Source organism: Ranitomeya imitator, chromosome 2 (genome assembly GCF_032444005.1).
Source record: "Ranitomeya imitator isolate aRanImi1 chromosome 2, aRanImi1.pri, whole genome shotgun sequence".
Lineage (NCBI taxonomy): Eukaryota > Metazoa > Chordata > Amphibia > Anura > Dendrobatidae > Ranitomeya > Ranitomeya imitator.
The window spans coordinates 541,685,613-541,703,847 of NC_091283.1; the positions used below are offsets into that span (position 1 = coordinate 541,685,613).

Genomic DNA, 18,235 nt, shown 5'->3' on the forward strand with positions numbered 1-18,235 from the left:
CGTCTGGAGCAAAAAACGTTGCATTTAATTTTTTTGCTCCCGGCGGTCTGCCACAACACGGCGCAACCGTCGCACGACGGTTGCGATGTGTTTCAATACGTCGCAATGCGTCGGTAATGTTACGCTATGGGGCAAAAACGCATCCTGCAAACAACTTTGCAGGATGCGTTTTTCCACTAAACGATGCATTGCGACGTATTAAAAAAAACGCCAGTGTGAAAGTACCCTTACAACGCACCCGCTGTCCCATTGAAAGGTCCGGGGAGGAGGGGGCGGAGTTCCGGCCACGCATGTGCGGTCGGAAATGGCGGACATGACGCACAAAAAAAGTTACATCCAACGTTTTTTTGTGCCGAAGGTGCGCCAAAACACGACGCATCCACGACGGATGCGACGTGTGGCCATACGTCGCAATGTGTCGGCTAATGCAAGTCTATGGAGAAAAAACGCATCCTGCGGGCACATTTGCAGGATGCATTTTTTCTCCAAAATGACGCATTGCGATGTACTTCACACAACGCAAGAGTGAAAGTAGCCTAATATGTATGACACTGTGCGATCCCCATCGACTACAAATAACATTATACAGTCATTGCGTGCCACACTTAATATAAAACACAAGATGGGAGTTATGTAACGGGAAGCTCTTGGCACGTGATAAATGTGTGTGGTTCTGATATTATTCAATATGTAGTCACATTATGGGAATGTAGTCAATTTTACTGAAATAACTGGTCCTAAAAGCAATTAGTGTTGTCTTACGCAATGTCATATGTGTGTGTGTGTGTGTGTGTGTGTGTGTATATATATATATATATATATATATATATATATATACTGTATATATATATATATATATATATGTATGAAAATAGGAGGAAAACCGAGTATAATGGGTTAAAAACACAATACTTTATTATAACATCTCTCACATAACAAACAGTACAAAAATCTATATATAAAACCAGAAAAGGATGTATGGATGATCCCCGGTACCCCTAGCCCCCCATAGCTGTAGAAAATGACTCAATGGTAAAGCGCCAACTCCCCATATGATATACAAATCCAGCGACCAAGTGGTTAAATATGAACACAATATGCTAACGCAGCGCTTACCAGGAGAATAAGTGATGAATTAACAGAGCCGGGTGGCTGGTGGGACCGGGTTGGATCTTGCAGACGCCCCAACGTACGTTTCGCTTCTTTAGTACGTAGCTTTTTCAAGGGGATGCCGCCATAGATCAAGAAGGACCTTTTATGCGTCATGTAGCATCACATGAGGCCGGTCACATGTTGTGAGGCACCCAATGATATTGGCATAAGCGGCGCATGCGTCCGGCAACCCGCGGGTCCTGCTCCGGCCGACGGCGTCAAGCACAGGCGCGCACGCGCGGCGACCGAACGTCACCGCGCACGCGCGAGAGGCCAAGGAGACGCCGCAACCGAAGGAGGAAACCGCGGCAGCTGAGCGCATGTGCACAGCCAGATAGACATGAAAAAGGGGCACACATATCCGTAGAAATACAATGTCCACCACAGGTAAAGATAATCCACTGATGCAATCATGTTCCATTGATCCATATAAGTTCCTGGATGGTATTCACAATAGATAGTCCTTCTACGGATGTGATGCCTCCACATAGCATATATCCTTGCCAAAATATCAAGTTCCATCCAAGTTTATGCAGTGCCACAGAGTCACTATAGGCACGAATAGGCGCATTAAAGTCCGTATCTTGAGCATAACTAAAGGCATGAAGAAAATTAAACAAATTATTAAAAACAATATAAAAACACAACAAAAGGATCCAAATCAAGATCCCGGGGGAGCAAGATATTACAAGAATGGGGACGTTTTCATGACACATTGGAAACATGTATAGAATCACAAGAATGATGCAAAGCTCGGCGACTCATTTAGCCCATTTGGTACCATTGTGTTGAGGCGCACTATCCAGCTTGCCTCTCGTTGGGCTAAAAGTTTTTTATAATTCCCACCTCTAACACCCAGGTGTAGGCTTTCGATCCCCCTGACCCGAAGGGACCCCGCGTCACAATCATGGAAAGTCCTGAAGTGACGCAGAATCGTCTTCAGCCCAGAGGAATCGACCACCGCCCTGGCCGCGCCAATGTCCCGAACGTGCTCACGCACCCTAACCCTGAACTCCCGAGACGTAAGGCCTATATAGATCTTAGGACAAGCACATGTGGCATAATAGATGACATTTTTTGTGCTACACGTAATGTGCTGTCTAATTTGGAATTGTCTCAGCCCGTCGGAAGTTTCAAAGGTAGAGGTGCGTTGGACATTGGCGCATGCCACGCAGTGGCCACACTGAAAGCAGCCCAGGGGGGGCCCCTGGTGCCAAAAATGTTATTGATAGGTGGGATATAGTGACTCCTAACTAATAGGTTGCCAATATTTGGTGCCCTTCTAGCAGTCATGGCAGGGAAGTCACCCAAACTGGCCCCCAGGGCGGGCTCTGTCTTCAAAATAGACCAATGCCTGTTCAGAATACCCCTGATATTAGACCATTCATGGTTATAAGTACCAATGAACCTTATGGTATCCTTCTCCCCTCCTTTTTTGTATCTCTTGGTTGCATATAACAAGTCACCCCGCCGAGTTTTCCTTGCTCTATCAAATCCATGCTTGATGCATCTACGGCTATAGCCGCGTGCCTCAAAGCGGGATTGCAAATCAGCTGCTTGATTATAGAATTTCTGGTCAGTTGAGCAGATTCGTCTTACTCTCAGGAACTGTCCGACCGGGACAGCTCTGATGGTGGCAGGCTTGTGGGCCGAATCCGCACGAATCAAAGAATTGACGGAAATTGGCTTACGAAAGACATCAGTCTGGATACATCGGGCATCATCGAGTTCCAGTGTGATGTCCAAGAAGTCAATCCTGTTTGAATTATGTTGGTAAGTCAATCTAGTATTGTACTGATTCGTGTTCAATCTACACATAAAGTCCTCGAGCTGCTGTGAAGTCCCCGCCCACATGAAAAAAATATCATCAATATAACGAAGCCAGCACAGCACAAGGTCGGCGGCCCCCGCACCCTCGTCGCCAAATAAGGATCTCTCCCAGTACCCCAGGAAGAGATTAGCGTATGAGGGCGCACAGGCCGCACCCATGGCTGTGCCGCGCTTCTGTAAATAAAATACGTCTTTAAAGACAAAAAAGTTATGGGTTAGGATAAAACACAGCAGCTCGAGGATCAGTTCACACACAGAACTGTCCAGGTCGGAGGTCCCCAAGAAAAAACGGACCGCTTCGAGACCATGTGTATGGTCTATGCAGGTATATAGAGTCTGGATATCGGCGGTCACTAGCAACACTTGTTGATCCACCGAGACGCCGTCAACCCTCGTGAGGACGTCCGCAGTGTCACGCACATATGACGGTAAATTTTCTACTAGTGTCTTGGACAGAGCTCGGTCAGGAACTGTGAGTCCGTAACCTCAAGATCTCACGGCTCTCGACCCAAGCTATATAATATGGCAGGGTGTTGCCCCAGCAGACTATATCTTAACTTAAAGCCTCCAGGTAATATGTGACCATATATTATGTTGCCAGAAATGCCTCAAGTTTAAGGGTTTATGTATGGTTATAGGATCACTGCGTTTTGTGAGCTAATCTGTTTATACCGCATGGTAGGGGTATGTATATACTGCAGTAGCAGTTACCTGGAGGCTTTAAGTTAAGATATGGTCTGCTGGGGCAACACCCTGCCATATTATATAGCTCGGGTCAAGAGCCGTGAGATCTTGAGGTTACGGATTCATAGTTCCTAACCGAGCTCTGTCCAAGACACTAGCGGATCTACCCCTATACTAGTTTGTATCTTGGTGTGCGTTTATACGCTTATGCGTTTTTATATATGTTTATATATGTCTGTATGTGGTTCGTATGCACTCTGCACTTTTGTTAGCATTATTGGTAAATATTAAAAGTTATATTTTAGTTATATTTAGGAACTTGCTTGATTCGGCATTTGGTTTATTCTGGTTCCATTATCTATTGAGTCTAGCTTTATTTGGTAAATTTTCTACCAAAGGTTTTAAAAAGTAGTCAATGAATTTACATATGGGGTCAGATAGACCCTCAATGCCTGACACTATCGGACGCCCAGGAGGGTCGACGGCGTTCTTGTGGATCTTAGGCAGGAGTTAGAAGGTTGGAGTCTTGGGGGACCTGACCATCAACCCCTCCAACATCCTTTTGTCTATGATGCCCTCCTCATGGGCCCTAACTAAGATTTGCTGCAACTGAGATGAGAATGAGGTCACTGGATTGTATGGCAATTTTGTATATGTATCAGTATCTTTCAACTGTCGATAAGCTTCTTTTTCATACTTATGACATGACCAGATCACGATGTTTCCCCCCTTATCCGCTGGTTTGTAAACCACATCCTTATAAGATTGTAATTCTTCCAGGGCCTGCCGTTGTCGGCGAGTCAGATTGTCAAATTTACGCCTAGTTGACAATTTTTTCAGATCTTCTGTCACCAACCTGGTGAAGATCTCAACGGCAGGACATAAGGAAAAGGGGGGAAACCTCGTAGATCTGGGCATGACTGTTGCTGGGAACCTACCTGGATGAAACGAAGATGTAAATCTTTCAATGCTAGAAAATAATTAAAGGAGTTAGTGGGGGAGAAGGTCAGGCCCCTCCCAAGAACATCCAATTGGGCATCCGAAAAAACACGAGATGACAAATTATGTACCTGCAGCCCGCCCTGGGATCCAGACGCAGGTCTCCCCCCTATATACTAGCTATTGAACCCGTTCTACGCCCGGGTGGTGAGCATTTATATTGGTATATGGTCTCCATCCTGGTATGTGCTGCTCCATCCTGCGTCCCCATCCTGTCATGTGCTGCTCCCATCCTGCTCCATCCTGCATCCCCATCCTGACATTTGCTGCTCCATCCTGCGTCCCCATCCTGTCATGTGCTGCTCCATCCTGCGCCCCCATTCTGTCATGTGCTGCTCCATCCTGCATCCCCATCCTGTCATGTGCTGCTCCCATCCTGCGCCCCCGTTCTGTCATGTGCTGCTCCATCCTGCATCCCCATCCTGTCATGTGCTGCTCCATCCTGCGCCCCCATTCTGTCATGTGCTGCTCCATCCTGCGCCCCCATTCTGTCATGTGCTGCTCCATCCTGCATCCCCATCCTGTCATGTGCTGCTCCCATCCTGCGCCCCCGTTCTGTCATGTGCTGCTCCCATCCTGCGCCCCCGTTCTGTCATGTGCTGCTCCCATCCTTCGCCTCCATTCTGTCATTTGCTGCTCCCATCCTGTCATGTGCTGCTCCCATCCTGTGCCCCCGTTCTGTCATGTGCTGCTCCCATCCTGCGCCCCCGTTCTGTCATGTGCTGCTCCCATCCTGCGCCCCCGTTCTGTCATGTGCTGCTCCCATCCTGCGCCCGTTCTGTCATGTGCTGCTGCCATCCTGCGCCCCCGTTCTGTCATGTGCTGCTCCATCCTGCGCCCGTTCTGTCATGTGCTGCTCCCATCCTGCGCCCGTTCTGTCATGTGCTGCTACCATCCTGCACCCGTTCTGTCATGTGCTGCTCCCATCATGTCATGTGCTGCTGCCATCCTGCGCCCGTTCTGTCATGTGCTGCTGCCATCCTGCGCCCGTTCTGTCATGTGCTGCTGCCATCCTGCGCCCGTTCTGTCATGTGCTGCTGCCATCCTGCGCCCGTTCTGTCATGTGCTGCTGCCATCCTGCACCCGTTCTGTCATGTGCTGCTGCCATCCTGCGCCCGTTCTGTCATGTGCTGCTGCCATCCTGCGCCCGTTCTGTCATGTGCTGCTGCCATCCTGCGCCAATTCTGTCATGTGCTGCTGCCATCCTGCCCCCGTTCTGTCGTGTGCTGCTCCCATCCTGCGCCACCATTGTATGATATGCCCCCCATAAGACGTTCCAGTGTGTATGCCCCCGTATGCTGCTGCCATATAAAAAAAAAAAAATACCATACTCACCTATCGTCCGGCTCCACTACAGGTGTGTCTTCAAGAAAATGGCGCCGGAAAGCGCGGACTGCGCAGGCGCCGATTCCGGCATCAGGAATCGGCGCCTGCGCAGTCCGCGCATTCCGGCGCCATTTTCTTGAAGACACACCTGCAGTGGAGCCTGAGTGTGTCTTCAAGAAAATGGTGCCGGAAAGCACGGACTGCACAGGCGCCGATTCCGGCAGCAGGAATCGGCGCCTGCGCAGTCTGCGCTTTCCGGCGCCATTTTCTTGAAGACAAACTCCAGGTCCTCTGCCTGTGACTGGTAAGTCAGGGGGCGGCACCGGCGCGTATTAAGCGCGTCATCGCGCCCTCTGAACTGTCACAGCAGAGGAGCCGGGAGACGGAGCCGCACGCAGCGCTGGAACGGGGAAAGGTGAATATACTTACCCTCCTGGTGGTCCCTGACTCTCCGGTGGAGATCGCGGTATGCGTTCAGTGTTTACGCATACCGCGATCTCCTGGGAGCGTCACTCTGTGGGGGCCAGACTGGCCAAAGCGCTTGCGCCTGCGCAGTCTATAAAGGCTTCGGACAGAGTGACGCTCCCAGCGTTATATTATATATATATATATATATATATATATATATATATATATTTGTCTAAGGGGTACTTCTGTCTGTCTGTCTGTCTGTCTGCAACTTCTGTAACGGAAATCCCGCGTCGCTGATTGGTCTCGCCAGCTGCCTGTCATGGCTGCCGCGACCAATCAGCGATGGGCACAGTCCGATAAGTCCCTCCCTACTCCCCTGCAGTCAGTGCCCGGCGTCCGCATACTCCCCTCCACTCACACAGGGTTAATGCCAGCGGTAACGGGCCGCGGGTACCACACTCCGTAACCGCTGCTATTAACCCTGTGTGACCAAGTTTTTAATATTGATGCTGCCTATGCAGCATCAATAGTAAAAAGATATAATGTTAAAAATAATTAAAAAAAACAAAAACCTGCTATGCTCACTTTCCGTAGTCCGACAATGTGCTCACGGCTGCCGCCAGCTTCTGTTCCCAGAGATGCTTTGCGAAATTACCCAGAAGACTTAGCGGTCTCGCGAGACCGCTAAGTCATCTGGGTAATTTCGCAATGCATCCTGGGAACGGAAGATGGCGGCAGCCACATAGTATATAGCACAGGCCATGTAGTATTTGTCTGCTATATACTACATGGCTCCTATATACTACGTGGCCTGTGCTATATACTATGTGGCTGCTATATACATACATACATAAATATTCTAGAACAGGGGTCCCCAACTCCAGTCCTCAAGGCCCACCAACATGTCATGTTTTCAGGATTTCCTTAGTCTTGCCCAGGTAATAATTGCATCACCTGTGCAATGCAAAGGAAATCCTGAAAACATGACCTGTTGGTGGGCCTTGAGGACTGGAGTTGGGGACCCCTGTTCTAGAATACCCAATACGTTAGAATCGGGCCACCATCTAGTATATATATATTGGCTTGAGAAAGGATACTACATCCAAAACGTCGCCATGCCATGGGGCAATAGGCAATAAAGTGCTGCTTTTCTTTTTTTTGCTATATACTGTGTGTATATATATATATATATATATATATATATATATATATATATATATATATATACACACACACACACACTCTTGGCATTCTCTTGATGAGCTTCAAGAGGTAGTCACCGGAAACAGTTTTCACTTCACGGGTGTGCCCTGTCAGGTTTAATAATTGGGATTTCTTGCCTTATAAATGGGGTTGGGACCATCAGCTGTGTTGAGCAGAAGTCTGGTGTATACACAGCTGATAGTCCTACTGAATAGACTGTTAGAATTTGTATTATGGCAAGAAAAAGGCAGCTAAGTAAATTAAAACGAGTGGCCTTCATTACTTTACGAAATGAAGGTCAGTCACTCCGAAAAATTGGGAAAACTTTGAAAGTGTCCCCAAGTGCAGTTGCAAAAACCATCAAGAGCTACAAAGAAACTGGCTCACATGAGGACCGCCCAAGGAAAGGAAGACCAAGAGTCACCTCTGCTTCTGAGGATAGGTTTATCCGAGTCACCAGCCTCAGAAATCACAAGTTAACAGCAGCTCAGATTAGAGACCAGGTCAATGCCACACAAAGTTCTAGCAGCAGACACATCTCTACAACAACTGTTAAGATGAGACTTTGTGCTGCAGGCCTTCATGGTAAAATAGCTGCTAGGAAACTACTGCTAAGGACAGGCAACAAGCAGTAGAGACTTGTTTGGGCTAAAGAACACAAGGAATGGACATTAGACCAGTGGAAATCTGTGCTTTGATCTGATGAGTCCAAATTTGAGATCTTTGGTTCCAACCACCATGTCTTTGTGCGACGCAGAAAAGGTGAACGGATGGACTCTACATGCCTGGTTCCCACCGTGAAGCATGGAGGAGGAGGTGTGATGGTGTGGGGGTGCTTTGCTGGTGACACTGTTGGGGATTTATTCAGAATTGAAGGCATACTGAACCAGCATGGCTACCACAGCATCTTGCAGCGGCATGCTATTCCATCCGGTTTGCGTTTAGTTGGACCATCATTTATTTTTCAACAGGACAATAACCCCAAACACACCTCCAGGCTGTGTAAGGGCTATTTGACCAAGAAGGAGAGTGATGGGGTGCTACGCTAGATGACCTGGCCTCCACAGTCACCAGACCTGAACCTAATCGAGATGGTTTGGGGTGAGCTCGACCGCAGAGTGAAGGCAAAAGGGCCAACAAGTGCTAAGCATCTCTGGGAACTCCTTCAAGATTGTTGGAAGACCATTTCCGGTGACTATCTCTTGAAGCTCATCAAGAGAATGCCAAGAGTGTGCAAAGCAGTAATCAAAGCAATAGGTGGCTACTTTGAACAACTGTTATGATCTGGTGGTTTAGGAGCAACATGGAACGAGCTCTGAAGGACGTGGGAACTGTACTGACCGCAGTCCCTAAGCTCAACACAACACTAGAAGTAGCCGTGGAATGCTCCTAACTCTCCCTAGGCATCTCGTCACAGCCTAAGAGCTAACTACCCCTAAAGATAGAAGCAGGAAAGCTATCTTGCCTCAGAGAAAATCCCCAAAGGATAGATTAGCCCCCCACAAATAATGACTGTGAGTGGAGAGGGAAAAGACATACACAGAATGAAACCAGGATGAGCACAGGAGGCCAGTCTAGCTAAATAGATAGGACAGGATGGAATACTGTGCGGTCAGTATAAAACACTACAAAAAATCCATGCAGAGTTTACAAAAATCTCCACACCTGACTAAAGGTGTGGAGGGTAAATCTGCTTCCCAGAGCTTCCAGCGAGACAGAATAAATTCATACTGATAAGCTGGACAAACAAAGAAAGCACAGAACGGATAAGTCGACAATCTATGGACAGAAAAGAGCAAGCAAAAACTTAGCTTTGCTGAACTGATCAGGATAACAGGTAAATCCAAAGAGATGTGAATCCAACCAGGAACCATTTACAAGTGGCACTGGCTGAAGGAAAGAGCCAGGCCTAAATAGCAGAGCAGAAGAGACGATAAGTGGAGGCAGCTGATGACAGCTAACTCCAAGGAGCAGCCATACCACTTGAAACCACAAGAGGGAGCCCAAGAGCAGAACTCACAAAAGTGCCACTTACAACCACCGGAGAGAGCCCAAGAGCGGAATTCACAACAGTACCCCCCCTTGAGGAGGGGTCATCGAACCCTCACCAGAGCCCCCAGGCCGATCAGGACGAGCCAAATGAAAAGCACGAACCAAATCGGTGACATGGACATCGGAGGCAACAACCCAAGAATTATCCTCCTGGCGATAACCCTTCCACTTGACAAGATACTGAAGCCTCCGCCTCGAAAAACGAGAATCCAAAATCTTCTCAACCTCATATTCCAACTCTCCCTCAACCAACACCGGGGCAGGAGGGTCAACCGAGGGAACAACGGGCACCACATATCTCCGCAACAAAGATCTATGGAAAACATTATGAATGGCAAAAGAGGCTGGAAGAGCCAAACGAAAAGACACCGGATTAATAATTTCAGAAATTTTATAAGGGCCAATAAACCGAGGTTTAAACTTAGGGGAAGAAACCTTCATAGGAACATGACGAGAAGACAACCAAACCAAATCCCCCACACGAAGCCGGGGACCAACACACCGACGGCGGTTAGCAAAACGTTAAGCCCTTTCCTGAGACAACGTCAAATTGTCCACCACATGAGTCCAAATCTGCTGCAGCCTGTCCACCACAGAATCAACACCAGGACAATCAGAAGGCTCAACCTGCCCAGAAGAAAAACGAGGATGAAAACCAAAATTACAAAAGAAAGGTGAAACCAAAGTAGCCGAACTAGCCTGATTATTAAGGGCAAACTCGGCCAACGGCAAAAAAGACACCCAATCATCCTGATCAGCAGACACAAAGCATCTCAAATATGTCTCCAAGGTCTGATTAGTTCGCTCAGTTTGGCCATTGGTCTGAGGAAGAAACGCCGAAGAAAAAGACAAATCAATGCCCATCCTAGCACAAAAGGCCCGCCAAAATCTAGAGACAAACTGAGAACCTCTGTCAGACACAATATTTTCCGGAATGCCATGCAAACGAACCACATGCTGAAAAAATAATGGAACCAGATCTGAGGAGGAAGGCAACTTAGGCAAAGGCACCAGATGGACCATTTTAGAGAACCGATAACAGACATCTTTTGGGAAACAGGAAGATCTGAAATAAAATCCATGGAAATATGCGTCCAGGGCCTCTCAGGGACCGGCAAAGGCAAAAGCAACCCACTAGCGTGGGAACAGCAAGGCTTGGCCCGGGCGCAAGTCCCACAGGACTGCACAAAAGCATGCACATCACGCGACAAGGAAGGCCACCAAAAGGACCTAGCAACCAAATCTCTGGTACCAAAAATCCAAGGATGACCAGCCAACACTGAACAATGAACCTCAGAAATTACCTTACTTGTCCATCTATCAGGAACAAACAGCTTCCCCACTGGACAGCGGTCAGGCCTATCAGCCTGAAATTCCTGAAGTACCCGCCGCAAATCAGGGGAGATGGCAGAAAGAATCACCCCCTCCTTAAGAATGCCAACCGGCTCAAGGACTCCAGGAGAATCAGGCGAAAAACTCCTAGAGAGGGCATCAGCCTTAACATTCTTAGATCCCGGAAGATACGAGACCACAAAATCAAAACGGGAGAAAAACAGGGACCATCGAGCCTGTCTAGGATTCAGCCGCTTGGCCGACTCGAGGTAAATCAGATTCCTATGATCGGTCAGGACCACAACGCGGTGTTTAGCTCCCTCAAGCCAATGTCGCCACTCCTCAAACGCCCACTTCATAGCCAACAACTCCCGATTGCCGACATCATAATTGCGTTCCGCAGGCGAAAACTTTCTGGAAAAAAAAGCACACGGTTTCATCAAAGAACCATCAGACTCCCTCTGAGACAAAACGGCCCCTGCCCCAATCTCAGACGCGTCAACCTCAACCTGAAATGGAAGAGAAACATCCGGCTGACGCAACACAGGGGCAGAAGTAAATTGGCGTTTAAGCTCCCGAAAGGCCTCAACAGCCTCAGAGGACCAATTCGTCACATCAGCGCCTTTCTTCGTCAAATCAGTAAGGGGCTTAACCACACTGGAAAAGTTGGCAAGGAAACGGCGATAGAAATTAGCAAAGCCCAAAAATTTTTGAAGGCCTTTCACAGATGTGGGTTGGATCCAGTCATGAATAGCTTGGACCTTAACAGGTTCCATTTCTATAGACGAGGGAGAAAAAATAAAACCCAAAAAAGAGACCTTCTGAACTCCGAATAGGCACTTAGACCCCTTCACAAACAAAGCATTATCACGAAGGATCTGGAACACCATCCTGACCTGCTTCACATGAGACTCCCAATCATCGGAAAAAATCAAAATATCATCCAAATGTACGACCATGAATTTATCAAGATAATTGCGGAAAATATCATGCATGAAAGACTGGAACACAGATGGAGCATTAGAGAGCCCAAATGGCATCACAAGGTATTCAAAATGGCCTTCGGGCGTATTAAATGCAGTTTTCCATTCGTCACCCTGTTTAATACGAACAAGATTATATGCCCCTCGGAGGTCAATCTTAGTAAACCAACTAGCCCCCTTAATCTGAGCAAACAAATCAGTAAGCAAAGGCAAGGGGTATTGGAATTTGACCGTGATCTTATTAAGAAGACGATAATCAATACAGGGTCTCAAGGAGCCATCCTTCTTAGCAACAAAAAAGAAACCCGCTCCCAATGGTGACGAAGAGGGCCGAATATGCCCCTTCTCCAAAGACTCCTTAACATAACTCCGCATGGCGGCATGCTCTGGCACAGACAGTTTGAAAAGTCGGCCCTTAGGGAACTTGCAACCAGGAATCAAGTTAATAGCACAATCACAGTCCCTGTGCGGAGGAAGGGAACTGGACTTGGGCTCATCAAATACATCCTGGAAATCCGACAAAAACTCAGGGACCTCAGAAGAGGGGGAAGAGGAAATTGACATCAAAGGAACGTCACTATGTACCCCTTGACAACCCCAACTAGTCACCGACATAGTTTTCCAATCCAGCACTGGATTATGTTCCTGTAACCATGGAAAACCCAGTACAACAACATCATGCAGGTTATGCAATACCAGAAAACGGCAATCTTCCTGATGTGCAGGAGCCATGCACATAGTCATCTGTGTCCAGTACTGAGGTTTATCCTTGGCCAAGGGTGTAGCATCAATACCCCTCAAAGGAATAGGGCTCTGCAAAGGCTGCAAGGAAAAACCACAGCGCCTGGCGAATTCTAAGTCCATTAAGTTCAGGGCAACGCCTGAATCCACAAATGCCATAACAGAAAAGGATGACAATGAGCAAATCAGGGTCACAGATAAGAGAAATTTAGGCTGTATAGTACTATTGGTAACAGACCTAGCGACTCTCTTAGTACGCTTAGGGCAATCATAGATAACATAAGCAGAATCACCACAGTAATAACACAGCCTATTCTGACGTCTGAATTCCTGCCGTTCTGTTCTAGTCAAAATCCTATCACATTGCATAGGTTCAGGACTCTGCTCAGAGGATACTGCCATATGGTGCACAGCTTTGCGCTCGCGCAGACGCCGATCAATCTGAATGGCTAGCGACATAGATTCGCTCAAACTGGCAGGCGTAGGAAAGCCCACCATAACATCTTTAAGGGCTTCAGAAAGACTTTTTCTGAAAATAGCAGCCAAAGCCTCTTCATTCCATTTAGTGAGCACAGACCATTTTCTAAATTTCTGGCAGTATAACTCTGCCGCTTCCTGACCTTGACACAAGGCCAACAGGGTTTTTTCTGCATGATCCACAGAATTAGGTTTGTCATACAATAATCCGAGCGCTTGAAAAAATGCATCAACATTCAATAATGCCGGATCCCCTGTTTCAAGAGAAAAAGCCTAGTGTTGAGGGTCACCACGCAGCAAGGATATGATGATTTTTACTTGCTGAATGGGATCACCAGAAGAACGGGGTTTCAAAGCAAAAAACAATTTGCAGTTATTTTTAAAGTTCAAAAACTTGGATCTGTCCCCAAAAAACAAATCAGGGGTAGGAATTCTAGGCTCTAAAGCCGGAGTCTGGACAACATAGTCCTGGATACTCTGTACTCTTGCAGCAAGTTGATCCACACGAGAAAACAAACCCTGAACATCCATGCCAAAGCATATATCCTGAACCACCCAGATATCAAGAGGAAAAAAAAGACAAACCAGAACACAGAAAAAAAAATGGTTCAGAACTTTCTTTTCCTTCTTTTGAGATGCATTTAATTCATTTTTGGCCACTTGTACTGTTATGATCTGGTGGTTTAGGAGCAACATGGAACGAGCTCTGAAGGACGTGGGAACTTTACTGACCGCAGTCCCTAAGCTCAACACAACACTAGAAGTAGCCGTGGAATGCTCCTAACTCTCCCTAGGCATCTCGTCACAGCCTAAGAGCTAACTACCCCTAAAGATAGAAGCAGGAAAGCTATCTTGCCTCAGAGAAAATCCCCAAAGGATAGATTAGCCCCCCACAAATAATGACTGTGAGTGGAGAGGGAAAAGACATACACAGAATGAAACCAGGATGAGCACAGGAGGCCAGTGTAGCTAAATAGATAGGACAGGATGGAATACTGTGCAGTCAGTATAAAACACTACAAAAAATCCACGCAGAGTTTACAAAAATCTCCACACCTGACTAAAGGTTTGGAGGGTAAATCTGCTTCCCAGAGCTTCCAGCAAGACAGAATAAATTCATACTGATAAGCTGGACAAACAAAGAAAGCACAGAATGGATAAGTCCACAATCTATGGACAGAAAAGAGCAAGCAAAAACTTAGCTTTGCTGAACTGGTCAGGATAACAGGGAAATCCAAAGAGATGTGAATCCAACCAGGAACCATTTACAAGTGGCACTGGCTGAAGGAAAGAGCCAGGCCTAAATAGCAGAGCAGAAGAGACGATAAGTGGAGGCAGCTGATGACAGCTAACTCCAAGGAACAGCCATACCACTTGAAACCACAAGAGGGAGCCCAAGAGCAGAACTCACAAAAGTGCCACTTACAACCACCGGAGGGAGCCCAAGAGCGGAATTCACAACACAGAACCTAGAATATAAGACATAATTTCAGTTGTTTCACACTTTTTTGTTAAGTATATAATTCCACATGTGTTAATTCATAGTTTTGATACCTTCAGTGTGAATTTACAATTTTCATAGTCATGAAAATACAGAAAAATCTTTAAATGAGAAGGTGTGTCCAAACTTTTGGTCTGTATATATATATATATATATATATATATATATATATATATATATATATATATATATACACACACAGTGGAGAAAATAAGTATTTGATACACTGCCGATTTTGACAGTTTTCCCTCCTACAAACAATTGTATGATATAGTAACATAGTTAGTAAGGCCGAAAAAAGACATTTGTCCATCCAGTTCAGCCTATATTCCATCATAATAAATCCCCAGATCTACGTCCTTCTACAGAACCTAATTGTATGATATAGTAACATAGTTAGTAAGGCCGAAAAAAGACATACACACATTATCATCACTGTCCCCAATGGGGCTCACAATCTAAATTCCCTATCAGTATGTCTTTGGAATGTGGGAGGAAACCGAAGTGCCCGGAGGAAACCCACGCAAACACGGGGAGAACATACAAACTCCTAAATTGAGAGGTCCTTAATTTTTATCGTAGGTACACTTCAACTGTGAAAGACAGAATCTAAAAATAAAAATCAGAAATCACATTATAAGATTTTTAGATCATTAAATTGCATTTTATTGCATGAAATATGTATTTGATCAACTACCAACCAGCAAGAATTATGGCTCTCACACTGTTAGTTTTTCGTTTAGAAGCCTCCTACTCTGCACTCATTACCTGTATTAATTGCTCCTGTTTGAACTCGTTACCTGTGTAAAACACACCTGTCCACACACTCAATTACCCCCCAACTTCTGCACCATGTCCAAAACCAAAGAGCTGTCTAAGGATACCAGGGAGAAAATTGTAGACCTGCACAAGGCTGGAATGGGCTACAGGACAATAGGCAATCAGCTTGGTGAGAAGGCAACAACTGTTGGCACAATTATTACAAAATGGAGGAAACACAAGATGACTGTCAATCTTCCTCAGTCTGGGGCTCCAGGCAAGATCTCGCCTCTTGGGGTAATAATTATAATGAGAAAGGTCAGGAATCAGCCCAGAACTACACAGGAGGATCTCGTCAGTGACCTGAAGAGAGCTGGGACCACAGTCTCCAACATTACATACCAACATACTAGTAACACACTACGCCGTCATGGATTAAAATCCTGCAGGGCACGCAAGGTCCCCCTGCTCACGTCAGCACATGTCCCGGCCTGTTTGAAGTTCGCCAATGACCATCTGAATGGTCCAGACAAGGTATAGAAGAAAGTCATGTGGTCAGATGAAACCAAAATAGAACTTTTTGGTATCAACTGCACTTGTCGTGTTTGGAGGACTTTTCATGTCTTGCAGGATTTTAACAAGCCAACAGTTGTTGCCTTCTCACCAAGCTGCTTGTCTCTTGTCCTGTAGCCCATCCCAGCCTTGTGCTGGTCCACAATTTTCTCCCTTTTATCCTTAGACAGCTATTTGGTCTTGGCCATGGTGGAGCGGTTGGAGTGTGACTGAATGTGTGGACAGGTGTCTTTTATTTAGGTAACGAGTTCAAACAGGTGCAATTAAAACAGGTAATGAGTGCAGAGTAGGAGGGATTCTTAAAGAAAAACTGACGGGTTTGTGAGAGCCAGAATTCTTGCTGGTTGGTAGGTGATCAAATACTTATTTCTTGTAATAAAATCCAGTGCAAGGCTATGTACACATTGCGATTTTGAGGTTTTTTACCCCCTTAGGCAAAACCTGCTCTCTTTACCAGGGGTGTCAAACTGCATTCCTCGAGGGCTGCAACCAGGTCATGTTTTCAGGATTTCCTTGTACTGCACAGGTGATAATTTAATCACCTACACACATAATGATTGCAGCACCTTGTGCAAAGCTAAGGAACTCCTGAAAACACGCATGGTTTGCGGCCCTCGAGGAATGCAGTTTGACACCCCTGCTCTTAACAGTAAAGAAGCAATATAAAAAGCATGTTTTGCTGAGTTTTTGTTGCATTCTTTTCAGTGTTTTGGGGGCATTTTTTACTGCGTTTTTGTCAGGGTTTGTTTGTCTCTTGTGCATGCTGATAAAGTTTAGTGCATAAATAAAAAATCTGATTCAACTTCATCAGGTTTTGGCACCAAAAACGCAGCAAAACCTGATACCAGCATATTCGCAGCGTTTTTTGTACTACCCATTGCTTTTATTGGGTGAAAAATGCTGCAAAAATGCTGATAAAAAACACAGCTCTTTGACACAACAGTCAGGAAAAAAACAAGGGGTGTGCATGAGATTTCTGAAATCTCATAGACTTTGCTTGTACTGTGAAATGCAGCTGAAAATTTGCATTAAAAAAGCATAACAAAAAAAGATTCTGTCTCTCACAATTGAAGTGTACCTACGATAAAAATTACAGACCTCTCCATTCTTTGTAGGTGCAAAAAATTAGCAAAATTGTATCAAATACTGTGTTTTTCGGATTATAAGACACTTTTTTCCCCCAAATTTGGGGGGGAAATGGGGGTGCGCCTGAAAATGCGGATATACCTTGCCGGCCGCAGGCTGGGATGAGGGGGTGTTTGGATGAGCTGAGATCTCATCGCCCGAGATCTTGGTGCCGAGATCTCCATCTGCGCATGCGCCGCCCCCCCCCCCCCCCCCAATTTTCCCGGAGTCCAGTCCACTGCATAGGAAACCATGTAAATGCGGGGGCTCTGGGCTTTCACAAGATGTCTTCAAAGCTCCCGCAGCACCGAGCCCCCACAGCACCGAACACCCGCAGCAGCGCGCCATTCCGCACATCTGAACACCCCCTCATCCCAGCCTGTGGCCTGCAGCAACACTCCACTCTTGCCTCCAGCTTCACCGCAGCCACCACCCCCGGTGTTGAAGCCCAACTGCCTCCTTTTTGCCGGGTTACTGGTATAACGAACATCTGCCAAACTCTTAATATGGATTTAATTGTTGGGTCGGTCTTAAAATTGCCACCTCAGGATACATTAGCCTCTTGTGTTCATCTAAAATGTGAGCGCCAGAGAGATCTGTAGATCATGTCTTGCTATAAATAATTGGTAAAAATACAATAAATTTGGTCAGGATCATGACTTATTTTTGTGGCTAAAACTTCTTTTGTACCGTGTCTATGGGTCTGTCAGGAGGCAATAGCCACAAGAGGAATTTTCACTGTTAGTAAGACTGCACCCCTGGATTTAGTGTTCTTGTGTGCTTGATAAAGAATGTCCCCTGATACTTTCAGATCCAGTCCAACTGGGCTCCGCACTGTCCCAGTATGTGCATGTAATATCCACATCCATCTGGAGAGGTTAATACAGAGTCCTAATCCCCTCCCCCGCATGCCTCGTCCTCTCTTTTCTCGGAAGCAGAAGCTTCCTATTTCTTCTCTTAATTTCTGTAATTTTTCTAGCTTTCTTACTAATTTATCGAGTGAATAACTCTGCGGTACTAATATGTCAGGATTTTGTGGCTTTTTGAAGTTAACCGTGTACTCGTGCATTGTCGATTTTTCTTTTCC

General features: G+C 46.2%; 1 protein-coding gene across 3 annotated transcripts in view; it reads left to right on the top strand.

The window, feature by feature from the left end:
* PLEKHH3 (pleckstrin homology, MyTH4 and FERM domain containing H3) overlaps positions 1 to 18,235 on the top strand; it is a 99,414-nt gene that overhangs the window by 44,398 nt on the left and 36,781 nt on the right. The gene's annotated exons all lie outside the window — the stretch shown is intronic.